Below are 14,893 nucleotides of genomic sequence, written 5' to 3' on the forward strand. Positions count from 1 at the left end.
TGAAGTTAGGCTTGAAGAAACTCAGCCACATAGACCAAGCAGTGCACAGGGATTAATAAAGCTCCACTTGTTCAAGTTAACCAGCATTCAGCATCACTCTTTGTGAGTGAAATATGGTGGCAATCTATGTTCCCTGTAAGCTGCATGGCCGCGCTGCAGGCTCTCAAGGGCCACGCAGGCAGGCGGGGAGAGGCGCCACTCCCCTGGCCCAGGCCCGCCAGAGCTGCCAGGGAGAGGAACCCCTCCCTCGGCCTGGCCCAGGCCTGCTGTAGCCAGGAGAGGGCTGGAGGGAGTCCTCTCTCCCCACTGTAGCCCCAAGGGAAGCCTGCCTGCAAATCCCTCATCCCTGACCCTACCCCAGAGCCCGCACCCTCCCGCTCCCCAACCCTGTGTCCCAGCCCTGAGCCCCCACCCACACCCTCATCCCCGGCTAGGGTGACCAGACAACAAGTATGAAAAAAACGGGACAGGGGTAAGGGGTAATAGGAGCCTATATAAGAAAAAGACCCCAATTTTGGGACTGTCCCTATAAAAATCGGGTCATTTGGTCTCCCTATCCCTGGCCCCCACCCCAAAGCCTTCACACCTAGCCGGAGCCCTCACGCCCTGCTCCAGCCCTGAGTCCCCTCCCACACCCCAAATCCCTCAGCCCCAGCCGCACCTCCAGCCAGCGGTCTCATCCCCCTCACATCCTAATCCTCTGCCCTAGTCCTGAGCCCCCTCCCACAACCCAATCCCCTCACCGCCACCCACACCCCAACTCTCTGCCCCAGCCCTGAGCCCCCTACCACACTCTGAACCCCTCAGTCCCACCTCCACCACATGAATTTTGTTATGTGCACCATTATGAAGGTGATGTGACACATCGCCTCTATATTGGTGCACATAACTAAATTCATTCCGCACATGGATGTAAAAAGTTAGAGGGAACACTGGTGGCAATGTCTGAGCTGTGGGTTCTCTGCAATGCAGCAGCCGGCAGCATGAGCCATGGAACTCTGTCTGAAGCTCTCCAGAGCTCTGGATCTTGCAGACACCAACCTAGCCCAATAATGGACCAGGTGGAAGAAGGCATTTGAGCTGCACAGAGACTTGGCCCTGCAGGAGGACAGCAGCAACAGGAAAGTAAAACTGTTACTTTACCTTAATTACTCCAGGGGGAATTCTGCACCAAAAAATTAAAAATTCTGTGTACAGTATTTAAAAATTCTGCAAAATTCTGTAACAAAAAAGATTCAGGAAATGTTTTTTGACAAAGAGATTCCTTACTAGTACATTAATACAGAATTCTGAGTAATAATTCATTTAAACTACAAAGTTTCCCTCACCCCTCAGAAGCAGTGCAAAGGCTTGGGGGAGTCAAGGGTAACAGAGGAGCTGACATAATTGCTGGGAAGGAGCCTGGGTGTGAACTTGGAGGGTTGTTGGGTATGGGTGGGAAAAATATGGAACAAATATGGGGAGGGATTGTTAGGGAGCCTCCCCAGGCAGACCCTGGCTGACCCCTAGCCTCTCCCATTCAGTCAGGCACATTTGCCCATTCCCATGTGTCCCGGCATCCCTGTCCACATGTGTTCCTCCCCCCCAGACACCCCTCCCCCATCTCCATCACTACTTCCCCATGTGTCTCTGTGCCCTCACTCAGTCACCCCCCCGTGGCCCTCTGCCTCCACTCCCATTCAGCCCCTGCCCCAGTCTGTCCTCCCCCACTATCCCTTATGAGCCCCTGTATGTGACCCCCCAGCAGTCCCATCTCATGATAGCCCATCTCCTGACCTGGCCCAACAGGTACTGTGAAGAATGCACTGCGGGCTCTCTCTTCCCTAGCTGACCAGGTGCAGCTGCTCTGTTCTATTGCCACAGTACCTTCTTGTGGGCAAAACTGCAGGAACTTTCTGGCAGAAGCTATTTTCTGCGCAAAAAAAATAAAAATATGCACAGCTCATTAATTATGCGTCCATGCATTCCCCCAGGAGCAAACTTAATGGGGAACAAGACAGATAGATCTGTACCACTCTGAAGCTCACCAGTGCCTCAAGACTTTCAGCAGTCGTGGGAGCCCTTGGGACTTATTGCGCCTCAGGGCAGAATGAAACTGTGGAGCCACACAGGTTTTTCACTTGAGACCAATCTGAAGGGGAAGGGATAGACCTATGTTTCTACCTTATGCATGCTGGCTGTTGCTTGCAATTTCAGGGACCTGAGAGACTCCCTGATTTGGGACAGAATAACCTGTGGCACCTGAGATCAAACACCTGCAGGAGTGGCTGCTCCAGGAAAGCGATCTTACATTAGACAGATGGTTACAAATGGTGCATACAGGAGAAGCCTCAGAGAACGGATGAAAGCTCTAGGAGGCACAACACACTCAGACATCACACATGCAATGAGACAACAGCAAAGGAGAGCAGTTGGCCAGAGTTCCATACTCATAGTGAGGTGCATTTACTGTGGGAGACATCATGAGCAGATAAAGGAGAAGTGCCCTGACCTAGAACAGCATTGAAAAGGAATGTGGCAAGATGAACCATTTCAGCAGTGTGTGCAAGAGCAGAGGAAGGTCTCAGAAAGATTCGGTCAAACTTGTAAAAGAGGAAGACACTTTATATCAGACAGTGGTGATGACATCTTGACTCTCTTCTTGAGTATGAGAGCATATCAAGTCAGGTTGTCAGGACAGGAAGGCAACAAGGGATAATACAAACCTTTATGCCAACAACAATGTTAACAGGGAAACACCATACGAGATTTCAGCTGGATAGTGGGGCCTCCTGCAATGTGATTCTTTGGGTGTGTTAGAATCTACTTCATCCCATTACAAAGAGGAGGAGCAATCTAATAACGTACAAGAGTACATTAACAGTAATAATGCAGCCTGTAAGAAAAAGTGTGGCCTCATAGTAACTAATCTGAAAAATAACAAATGGTACCAACTGAAGTTTGTGGTGGTGGATGGTATTCCATCTTGTAGAACAACAATACGAGTCATGGATCTGATCAGATCAGCGCTGGGGAAGCAGAATTTTATAGCTGCAGTGCAAGAAGCAGGAGTGCCATGGACAGTGGAGACAATTATAAAAGCATATGGGGATGTTTTCAAAGGTGACAGGTTCCTTGAAGAAAAGCTACAACTGGAAATAGACTCCACAGTGGAACCTGAAGAGAGTGATACTGACAGGGTGGCAAGCAGACAAAAGCCAAGTAGTGGTAGGAGAAAATTAAAGATGGACTGAATGTGCAGGATAGAGTCATATTATAGGACTCAGAGCTGTTGTCCCTTCCTCTTTATGTGAGGATGTTATGGAAAAAACACCACCCCACAAAGACACCTCTCCTCTCCTCCCTTCCCCACACCACACATAGGTGCGCCTCACACCTGGGCTATGACACCTGTCTTAGATGGGCTCACAAGAATGTTTACCAAGCCAGGAACGAATACAGAACTCGGCTCCTTGATAAAAGACTGACACCTGCAGTCATGTGATAACCGCCAGAAGAATGATTGTTACTGCATGAACTGCCCATCTAGACATGGGAAAAGGTGGGAGCACACCTACCTACCTTCAAGAAAAGCAATATTTGACTACAGTGGATTATGATTCACATTTTTGGGAGGTCAGCCAAGGACCACTGGCCCTGGAGACAGGCATTCTTGTGAGGATCCAGCCATTAGAGAAATACCATAAAGCATTAACTTAATGGAGTCATGAGGGGTGCAGTGTCACCCAGCTCATAAAATGTCTACACGAGAGGGACAAGTGATCCATAGGAACAGGAGGCATTTGTGAGCCAGAAGACAACACCCAGAGAGCACACAGAGGACATCACAGAATGGAGGCCGAGAACCAACCTCACAGGGAAGGAGGAAGAGATGCCACAGAGAAATAATTTGCTAACTTGACTCAGATGGAGATAGGTCACTTTCTGGGTGTGGTTGCCTTCTGAAGAACTAAACTATCTCAAAGACTATGTAACCACTTGAGTCTGTGGCAAAACAACTTAGCTATGTGCTAGCAATCTTTGGTCAAGGGGACACAAGGTGAGGGTCTGGGAATCAATCATTTGTTTTAAACGTTTATATTAAAATATTTGTAAAATAGGGAAGATATATTATGATCAGTGCAACTGGAGTCAAAGGGCCAATGTTCCCTGGAAAGACTGTTATTGACAGAACTCCAGTGGAACAGAGAACACGTGGGTTAGTCTGGAAGCAACTCAGCCACATGGACAAAGCCGTGCACAAGATTTAATAAAAACAACAAGGAGTCCCATGGCACCTTAAAGATTAACAGGTTTATTTGGGCATAAGCTTTCATGGGTAAAAAAAACACTTTACCTATGAAAGCTTATGCCCAAATAAACCTGTTAGTCTTTAAGGTGCCACTGGACTCCTTGTTGTTTTTGTGGATACAGACTAACACGGCTACCCCTCTGATACAGAATTTAATAAAGTTCCAGTTGTTCAACTGAACCTACATTCAGCAACACTCTCAATGAAACATGGTCTATCTACACTACAAAGTTTTGATAGCATAACTATCTGGGCTAGGAGTATGGAAAAACCACACCTCCTACACCTGACATAACTATGCTGACAAAACCCCCATGTAGATGCTTCTTTGCCAACAGAAGACTGGTTCTGACGGCATAGCTAATGTCATTTTGGAGGAGGTGTGGCTACACTGCCAAGAGAGCTTCTTCTACCAGCTTATGCTGTGTCTCCACTGTGGTTATGCTGGCAAGGCTCTTTAATAACGACACACCCCAAGTATATAGTATAAGGAATGGATTAGTTCAACCATTAAGAATACCATCCAGTCAGAAGCCAGACTCACAGGAAGTGCTTGTTAATCCTGTGCACTCTTTTTTCCAAGGCTTCTTGTAACAGTTCCTTACAGGAAAACTCCCTGGTCCAAGTTTTAAGCTTGTATGACACATAAGCAACTGGAGTAATTTTTAACAATGCCATAAAACCAGTCTGTCTCCATTATCAAGAGGACATAGGTCAGGATTTCATGAAGCAAAGAAAGTTTGCAGAGCATTCTGTCAAGGCAAGAGGGGACCACATGAATGATTTGTGGCTGTCTAGACTAAGTATCTAAAGAAGTCCAAATGCAACAGAAGCAAATGGAAATAAACATAAAAGCATTTTGGTTTCCAAGATCTGGGTACAAACTACAAAAATAGTACTATAAAGCAGAAATTTGCATCACCACCACTACAAGTTTGCTTCCTAATTCATGATTCCTTATTCACCTGTTGCCTTTACATTTGTTTGTAAAAATACTGCAGAAAGAGAAAGCTGAAGAAGGTTCATGCAGATATACATTTGTACACCAAAAGGGTTCATGCAGCTTTGCAAGTCCTCTAAACCAGGAAATCAATCATGTGACACATGTACCACTAATGCCTTCACAAGCTGGCTACTTAGGGGCAGGGGAAGAAGGGTATAATAAAGTGTCCCAGAATAGTCAAGGCAGAACTCTGCTTGTCAATTGTCGCTCTCCTCTGCCTTCAGACAAGATAAGAAGCTGTTTTTTAGCCATCTGGAGGGGGGGGGGGGGGGGAGAGAGGATACGCTCTTCCTTACTCTCACCTCCTCAATTATCTAGCCAGTATTAGTCAACCTCAAACTGATAAATGCATTTGAGGTTATATTCAGACTAGAGAATTAAACAGCCCCAAAGCAGTAACATGAAGAAAAAAAATTGTCATTTTGTTAGCAGAACTAGAACATAAGGCAGGAAACATTTGACAGCAAGATGTATTAGCCTGTGGAACAAGGAAATGCTGGAAACCCCAGTCACTTGCTTTTAAAAGTTAAACTAGTCAGAACAGTGGGAAGCGTCCTGTAGGGAACAATTTTGCTTGAGTGGGGGAATGGAGTGAGTCTTCTAATGAGGCTTTTCCTTCTCTAACTTACCTAGCCATTACCTGGAGAAATTACACAATTCTAAAGCTTCAGAGGGGTAGCCGTGTTAGTCTGAATCTGTAAAAAGCAACAGAGGGTCCTGTGGCACCTTTAAGACTAACAGAAGTATTGGGAGCATAAGCTTTCGTGGGTAAGAACCTCACTTCTTCAGATGCAAGTAATGGAAATCTCCAGAGGCAGGTATAAATCAGTATGGAGATAACGAGGTTAGTTCAATCAGGGAGGGTGAGGTGCTCTGCTAGCAGTAGAGGTGTGAACACCAAGGGAGGAGAAACTGCTTCTGTAGTTGGATAGCCATTCACAGTCTGTTTAATCCTGATCTGATGGTGTCAAATTTGCAAATGAACTGGAGCTCAGCAGTTTCTCTTTGGAGTCGGTCCTGAAGTTTTTTTGCTGTAAGATGGCAACCTTTACATCTGCTATTGTGTGGCCAGGGAGGTTGAAGTGTTCTCCTACAGGTTTTTGTATATTGCCATTCCTGATATCTGACTTGTGTCCATTTATCCTCTTGCGTAGTGACTGTCCAGTTTGGCCAATGTACATAGCAGAGGGGCATTGCTGGCATATGATGGCATATATAACATTGGTGGACGTGCAGGTGAATGAGCCGGTGATGTTGTAGCTGATCTGATTAGGTCCTGTGATGGTGTTGCTGGTGTAGATATGTGGGCAGAGTTGGCATCGAGGTTTGTTGCATGGGTTGGTTCCTGAGTTAGAGTTGTTATGGTGCAGTGCGTGGTTGCTGGTGAGAATATGCTTAAGGTTGGCAGGTTGTCTGTCCACAGGACAATGGCAATTTAAAAACAAAGCTTTGGATAATTCACCCAAGTAGATCAAACAATTGCAGTATATACCATCTAGTTGATTAGATTTCATAGCACTGTGTGCTTCTCTTACCCCTTGTTATGCCCACTCTTACTGTCTCTACTCAAGGGCAATATGTGCTATTGTGCCTACAGTCTGTCTGGTCACCTTATGACAGACCTATCTTATGGAAGATAAAAACCTATGTTCTACTTTAGATATAAAATCAAAAAGTTTTGATGGTGTATTTATTATAATCCACGTTCTTGTAAACCAGCAACAGGATGATGTTCTGTATTTAGAAGACAGCACTTCTATTATATTTAATTATTTCAATGTCACTACCATACCAAGCTGGTGAATAACAGAGATGAATTCTAAACAAAGATTAAAGCTTCCTGACAGACGATTGAAAAAGCAATGAAAAGGAATTACAAGTGCATGAGCATACATAAGCTCTTGTTAAAGAGGCAAATTATGTTGTCTCTACTGTACAAAAGTCACTTGAGATGGGACTTTACAGTTTCTGATCAACTAAGTGAAAAAACTGACCAGCACAGCATTATGGTAAAGTCTATTTTAAAATATTTAAAAGAAAAGCTTTGTAACCAGGCATACACATACGAGCAGAGTGAGGGGACTGAGTAGTTCACGTCATTTACAGCTACAGGAGCATCAGGCTGTGAGAAACCCAGTACCGCCCCTTACAACTGCTGGGATCCCAACAGGATACTCATCCTAAACATTGCCTGGAGGCTCTATCTTTCATATCAGGCTTTGTTAAGAAGTGTCTTAAGTCTGGATCACTGATCAAATGGGAAGCCCCTGACCCCATGTTCCCTCACTCACCTCCCCCACCCCACCTTCACTACACTGCTGGCACTTGGAATTCTATGAGCAACAGCAGGCATGGACTCCATCCTCCACTGCTTGGACATTGGGTCTGGAAGGTAACAAAAAGAACGCCCTCTCTTTACTGTTCCCATTGCTTAGCAGGAACATCTGGAAGAGCACTAACAACCAAGTTATTTAGCCCCTGGCTGCCATCAAGCTCATCTACCACAAAAATGTTCTACTCATCAACAGTGTGTGAGCAAGTGCATTTTTCAAGACCTGGAAATACTTTAGAGTCAATTACCCAGTGATCTCCTGTTTACACAGCATATCTTGGTACTGTATGTAAGCTACTAGTGCTCCAAGTTTTTAAACCAGGCAACTATCTAAAGAAATTACATGGATACAGTCAATTTGAAATTCACTCAGCTTTAAAAACACACCAACCCAAACCCAAAAAACTGAACAGTTTCAGGTACCACACTGGCTATGGGGCAGTCTATAAATGTTTAGACTGACAATGTCTGTTTGAACAAGTTAGCCAAGTCTTATGAAAGCCAATGCCCTCAGGAGCACAGCAATGCTATGCTAGGCATAATAAGAGAGGAACCTGAGTCTGCTAGGGGTGAGTGAGTCAGTGAGTAATTTTCATGAACCTTAATGGCACAGCTGTAGCAAGTTCAAGGGGAATTGCAAGTTTTGGAATGTCCCTACCAGTACGCTGAACTGGGGAGAAGGAGCAGAGAAGAGGTCCAAAAACTGGATATTTCCAGGATGGGTCAGCAAGTGTGGGACTTGACTATAGCCTCCTCCAAGCAGTCCAAAAAGGAGTTCAGGATGAAGTGATTGCTGCTGTGTGGAACCTTTCACATCAGCCATTTGACGCTAGTCCTCAGGATCCACCCATCCGGGCTACTGGAATTAGATTTGGCCTCTACACCAAACAGCTACTTTCACAATTAGAGTTCCAAATCAAATAATCCAGTCTGCAACATGCGCTCTTCCAGAGTGCACTATCTTGTTAGTTCCAGGGCACGTAGCATACTTAAGATGACTGCAGTCTCCTCAAGGCAGAGGCGGATCTTCTTCAGTGTTTAGTACGCTGCCAGGACTTCAATTATCTGTTAAATCTGTCTTGACTTTTAAGGAGTTCTTGTGTCTGAGACACCCACTCCAGGGAAGTTGATTCCAACCCTAATTTTCAATTTAAGTTCACTCCATCATCCTTGATTATCTTGGCAAAAATTATTTTTGGTTACTTGAAACATATAAGCCTCTTTTCTCATTCCAGCTCCAAAATTCAATTAATAAAAGCTAGTGTGTGTGCAGAAACATAGTACATGTGCCAGGAGTAGAAATGTCACTAGAATCCAAAGCTCTTCTCATTTCATTACTTCATTTTAAGCTTTTATATATCATATCATGGTAAATGGCTAAACAGGAGTTTTGATGTATAGATTTCATATTTTTGCAGTGAAATAGAACTAGTTGGTATGCTTAATGAGGTAATAGCTGCGTAATTTAAATATCTGCATTAATTTAGAGAAACTACATGGAGCTCAATTTGTCAGGTTTCTTTTGTAATTGCATTTCAGTGACTCAGCTAATCTGCACAATACAGCAGTTTACAAATTTAAGATGAGCTGCTACAGGAGAGTGAATATGAATGCCAAGTGTCACTTGCCATTATAAATAAGGCTACAAATCTATCAGAGAGGTCACAGATTCTGTGATTTTACAAGACCTCAGTGGCTTCTTGAAAATTCCAGTAATTTAGCCCCGGGCAGCAGGGTTTGGGCTTCAGAACTGATGTAGTGAAAACTGCATTAGTGTGTACATTTCAGTGATTTATTGTTTATTGCCCACATCCTGTCTATTTATTTTTATAAAAATACACATGCCAAAATCTTAGCTTTAATTATAAACCATCAGGTTAAACTGAGAGAAATATTAAATATTTTACAGTTTCAAGAAGTTCTCACAGATGCTTGAAGGAAATATAAAAACTCTCTTCAGTTATGGAATGCCTATCTCAGCTTAAACGAGCTATAAAGAATTCTTCAGTGTAGAAGTTCTGTGATCAAACAATACTTGTACACAGCTGAAGCATGACACTGTACCTGTTTTCTCCAGCCCCTAATTGTTTAGGGAAAGTTTCATTATAAGGGCTGCAAAACAGGTTTAATAATTGTATAATTCAGTTCAAGTAGTAATCCTTGTATTCCTTAGACTGGCTTCTTAGCATTCAGAGGGATTTTTTTGAGTAACATTCTTCCATGCTTGGAGACTTGAGTGTTCTGGCTTTCATATCTATGGTAATTCCCTTTCCTCCACCCCCTACCGCCAACATACTTGTTTAAGCATTCTGAAATTCAGCATAATATTTCTTTCTCAAAAAGGTAAGTGCAAGATGGGACTGCCATGAGCTAACCTTTGTTTTGTTTGCCTAGCTTGGTATTTCCCAGTTTACAAGCACTTATGATAGGCATCCTTCCCATTGTAATTTCATATTCTAACTATTCTAAGCTTTTAATGTAGATGCCTGGTATAAAAAAAATTAGAGCACTCATTCACAAAAGCCTGAGTTATTCCATCCGATATCTGATGAAGGTCATCTTGTATAGTCTTCACTATCAGCTTTTGTTTTATCCTTGGTCTCTTACTTTCCACAGCACTTTAATTTGGGGAGAAGTACTGAAAATCTGAAACATTTTCCATTTCTAAGCTTGATTCAGAAGCAAAATGCCTCACAAATGAACATCATTTAATTTGGACATTAATGTCAGATAATTGAGTATGAATTTTTTAGATAAGGTAGTCATTCCTATACCCCAGCAGAGTCAGAATGCTGTTAATATTGAGCTCAAGTCAATTTCCAACGTACAACTCTACCTCAATATAACGCTGTCCTCGGGAGCCAAAAAAAAAGCTTACCACGTTATATCGAACTTGCTTTGATCCACCGGAGTGCGCAACCCCACCCCACTGGAGCACCGCTTTACATCCGAATTTGTGTTATATCGGGTCGCATTATATCGGGATAGAGGTGTATTACCAAAATCGTGTTCCTTTACCTACTTCCATTTGAAGTTAAAGATTTATTTATTTTATAAATGTTATATATTTATTTTCAGGTCTAGTGTACAGTTCTACAGAATCTTTGCAATACACCCAGAAGCAGGTTTGAACCAAAGGATGGAATTATTTTTGCATGCTAAAATACAGCATCTAGCAACTGGTGCATGCAGAAGAGACAGGTCTATTAAAAATGAGATTGTAGCCTCCCAGTACAGCAGATCTGTGATCAGCAAGATTGCAACTCACTTTCTGGAGACAAAGTACTAGTGGGTCATAATTCCACATAACTGTAATGTACCCCCAGCGTTTCGCAAATGTGGCCACCGTGTCCGCACGTGGCCCCCAGGGGGTTTCCCTGCGGCCACAACAGCTTCCTGAGCCATGGGGGAGGGGCACGAAGCATTGGCCCCTTCCCTCTCCCTCCCTGTTCCACCTGGATGTGCAGCGCTGCACGGTCCCTGGAGAAAGGTGGGCACAACGCTCCAGGAGCACAGTGAGTTCTCAACCTGGGGGAGAGAAATGAGGCTTGGGCTTCAGCCCTGGGGTGGCTGGGAGGCAGGCTCCAGTGGCAGGACTTAGGAGCCTGGCTGCACAGACCAGGGGTCCAGCCATGGGGCTTCAGCTCCGGCTGCAGGGTTTTGGGCGCTGACCCCCCAGCTCTGGCCACGTGGCCCTGGCATTCGGCCATAGGGCTTCAGTTCAGGCTCCAACCCCTGGCCACACAGCGGCAGGCTCCAGTCCCTGTCTCTGGCCCCAGGCACCAACCCCTGACCCTGGCAGCTGCCGCTGGCCCCAGGCACCGATCCCCCACCCCCAGTGGCAGCTGCTGGCTCAAGGCACTGACCACCAGCCGAGTGCTCCAACCCCCAGTCCAGGTTGCTGGCCCACTGATCCCCAGCCAGGTGCCAATTCCCAGGCCCGGGTGGGCGCCGATCCCCAGGCGCGCGGCAGTGGGTGCTAGCTTCAGTCCCATGACACTGACCCCCAGATACGGCCATGCAGTCCCAGGCTCCAGCACCCAGCTCTGGCCGCATGGCAACGGGCACTGGCCCTGGGGACAAACTCCCTGCCCCGGCTGTGCAGCTCCTGCTCTGGGTGTGGGCACTTACCCCGTCCCTGGCCGTGCAGCTCCAACCATGGGCACTGATCCCCGCCACACGGCAGTGGGCGCCAAACCCTCGGCTCCAGCCACGCAGCTGCAGGGTCGCTCCAGCCACCCTCCTGTCTCTTGGCCCCACATCCACACACCCCTCCCCATTGCCCCTGGACCCTGACTCCGCATCCACCCCTCCATCGCCCCGGGCCCCCACTGCCTCCTTTTTGGGAGGCCCACATCCATCCCACCATGTCCCCCACTTGCTGAGAAAAGTGATATTAACAAACATGCAAGTATCACTTTTCACAACCTTCCAGACAGCTACTAAGTGTCCTGTGAAAAGTGATTGATATTAACATACAAATATTACTTTTCACAGTAATATTTGTATTATTGAGTCTGGGGGAAAAAAAAAAAAAAAAAACCTACATAAATTACAGTGATGTGGATGTGCTATTTATTTGTTCTTCCTAAAGTTAATCAAGTATTTTAGGAAAAAGTGTCAGGGCTGCCACCAGCAAGAGTTGGTGGCTGAGCTCTGAGGCCACCAAAAAATTTGTTGCGAGAATCCCTGCCCTAGGCCCACTTCCAGAATTAACTAGACTTGTACCCCTATATGAAAATAGCAAAGGGTTTTTCATACTGTGAAAAGCTCTTAAGGCATAAGCTGTATACAGATGTTGAGCTATACTGGATGTTGTAATGTACCCAACCATGGCAACATACTATATTAGAGAAGTTCAAAAAAGGAATGGTGCCTGCAGTAAATAAACTAGCAAGTAAATAGAGCAATCAAATGCTTGCTACAACACTAAGGGTACATCTACACTACCGGGGGGAGTCGATTTAAGATACGCAAATTCAGCTACGTGAATAGCGTAGCTGAATTTGACGTATTGCAGCCGACTTACCCCGTTGTGAGGACGGCGGCAAAATCGACTTCTGCGGCTTTTTGTCGGCGGCGCTTACTACCACCTCCGCTGGTGGAGTTAGAGCGCCGATTCGGGGATCGATTGTCGCGTCCCATCGGGACGCGATAAATCGATCCCCGAGAGGTCGATTACTACCTGCCGATTCAGGCGGGTAGTATAGACCTAGCCTAAGGCTTTTGAGTTCAGACCAATTTTTAGTGAAGAGTTACTCTATACGCCCCCTCCCCCCCAGGCACTGTTTTAAGAGCAAGAGTCTGCTACACTGTCAGTTTTCTCTTAAGTGCCAGCACTGTAAACCTTAATTACAAGCAACCTCTATGGTAAAGTGACTCTACCACGGATGACAATAGTCTGAACCACTCCAGCACTTATTTTTTCAAACAGCAGCACAGAGGTTTGCATTTCCACTACAGAAATATTCCACATTCATTTTACTGGGTCAGCCTAAAAGTGTTTGCAACGGAACACTTTTCGCCACTTACAGTATTTTACATTTAAATTTGTTATAACTGGCATTTCACATGCTACTGCTTCTCAGCATCTGGTTTACCAGCAGCAGTATTTGTGATACTGGGAATAGAAAGCTGTAAACCAGTATTGTAAGCAGCAAGGGAGCTGGTTATCTTACTAGTAGAATGGAAATCCATTGCATCACATATGTCACCTTTTCGTCATAATTTTCATCCCCAACAGAAGGCTCAAATGCCATTTAAAAATAAGTGTCCATTTCTGCACAGCAAGACTTAAGGAGAGAACTAGCAGCATAACAAAATGTGTGCATTTTAATTAATTCAGTTAATGTCTGCCCAGTTTTTGGCCACATAACTTTTACATCTTTTGTCCTAGTTACTTTTCTTGTTTTTTAAGATGGTAATATCTTCCTTCCTACTATCTTGCCAGGGGGAGGAGCCCTGCCTTCATACTGCTAGCCCATTCTTGTATCATTGCCAATTGGGTGGAGCATGGGTCAGAGGAAAGGAGGAGTGGATGAAGAACAGAATTATCATGCTGTCTTCTGGAACAGGGAGACAGGAGAGTTTGGAAATGGGGAAAGGGAGAGAAACGGTGGTGGGTATTATAGAAGGGTAAGACATCTGGGTTAAGAGACAACAGTGGAGAGTCCAGGACCCACAGTGGTCCCAAAAACAAGAACCAACAAAAGGGACAAAAGTGGGGCTTCGATCTTCTTCACCCTGCTGAAATGCGGCAGCCTCATTTACCAGCCAAAGTCTCAATTCCATGCAAATTAACTCTTGAGCAAGAAGACAGACTAAGTTTCCACTTGGTCAGTTTTCATTACTGGATCAGTCACATACTCACAGCTGGTACTGGCTATTAAAGTTGGAAGGTAATTTTGACCTTTTCATTAAGTACATTCAGCTGTACTGTAAATCTGTTTGGGTTATGTGGAACAGTGATTAATTCACAGTCTTTTTATTTCTAAAGAGCCAGACTCAAATCTAGGTTTGGCCAAGACAACATTAATGAGTTGGTCATGTCCCACTGAAGTTTCATTAGCATAACAACCACAATTCTATATCTTGGACAACAACATCTGTCAAAAGCAGCACAGCACTGCAACAATAAAAGTTTTGCATATATTTGGCTAAAACCAGAGGCAGGGTGGATTTTATTTAAATCACTAGTCAGGAAGACTCAATTTAATCATGGTTTTCTACGTAAAAATGCATTCTTGTTGATTGTTATAACCTTAATACATATTCTTCACAACTCAGAGATAGATGTAAGTTTCATTTTTAGAAAGTACACACTATACATTTTTAAACAGTGATTTATTTTGAAAACATTTCAGATTCATTTTACAGCTATATCAGAAAATGAATGATTGCTTGGTTATTTCATTTACCAAAGGTAATTGAAGCAAATATTTGGAGGTGAACTATCTCCAATTCAACAGGTTAGTCATTAATATTTGGAGGATTTTCTTGCCGTGTTGTATTAGGAGGAGAACATCACCAGACATACATTTAAATTGTTTTATTTAACTAAAACAACAACGTTAAGTATTCTGTTTTTTTCTTCAACAGCAAACATATAATATTTTAACAAAACAAGCATATGTCCCTCGCTTCTCACATTTGTCTCCAGACTTTTTCTCCTTGTCCAGATCTATTCGACCCCCAACAATCTTCTATTCATTGAACTTTTTGAAACTTTGCACTTCTAGAGAGAGATAAGGGATTGATTCTATGTACA

At 44.3% G+C, this 14,893-nt stretch overlaps 1 protein-coding gene across 1 annotated transcript in view; it reads right to left on the reverse strand.

Moving 5' to 3' along the window:
- The window catches only part of SVIL (supervillin), a 204,768-nt gene that overhangs the window by 161,136 nt on the left and 28,739 nt on the right, over positions 1–14,893 (reverse strand). The window lies entirely within an intron of this gene.

The sequence above is a fragment of the Trachemys scripta genome, chromosome 2, assembly GCF_013100865.1.
Source record: "Trachemys scripta elegans isolate TJP31775 chromosome 2, CAS_Tse_1.0, whole genome shotgun sequence".
Lineage (NCBI taxonomy): Eukaryota > Metazoa > Chordata > Testudines > Emydidae > Trachemys > Trachemys scripta.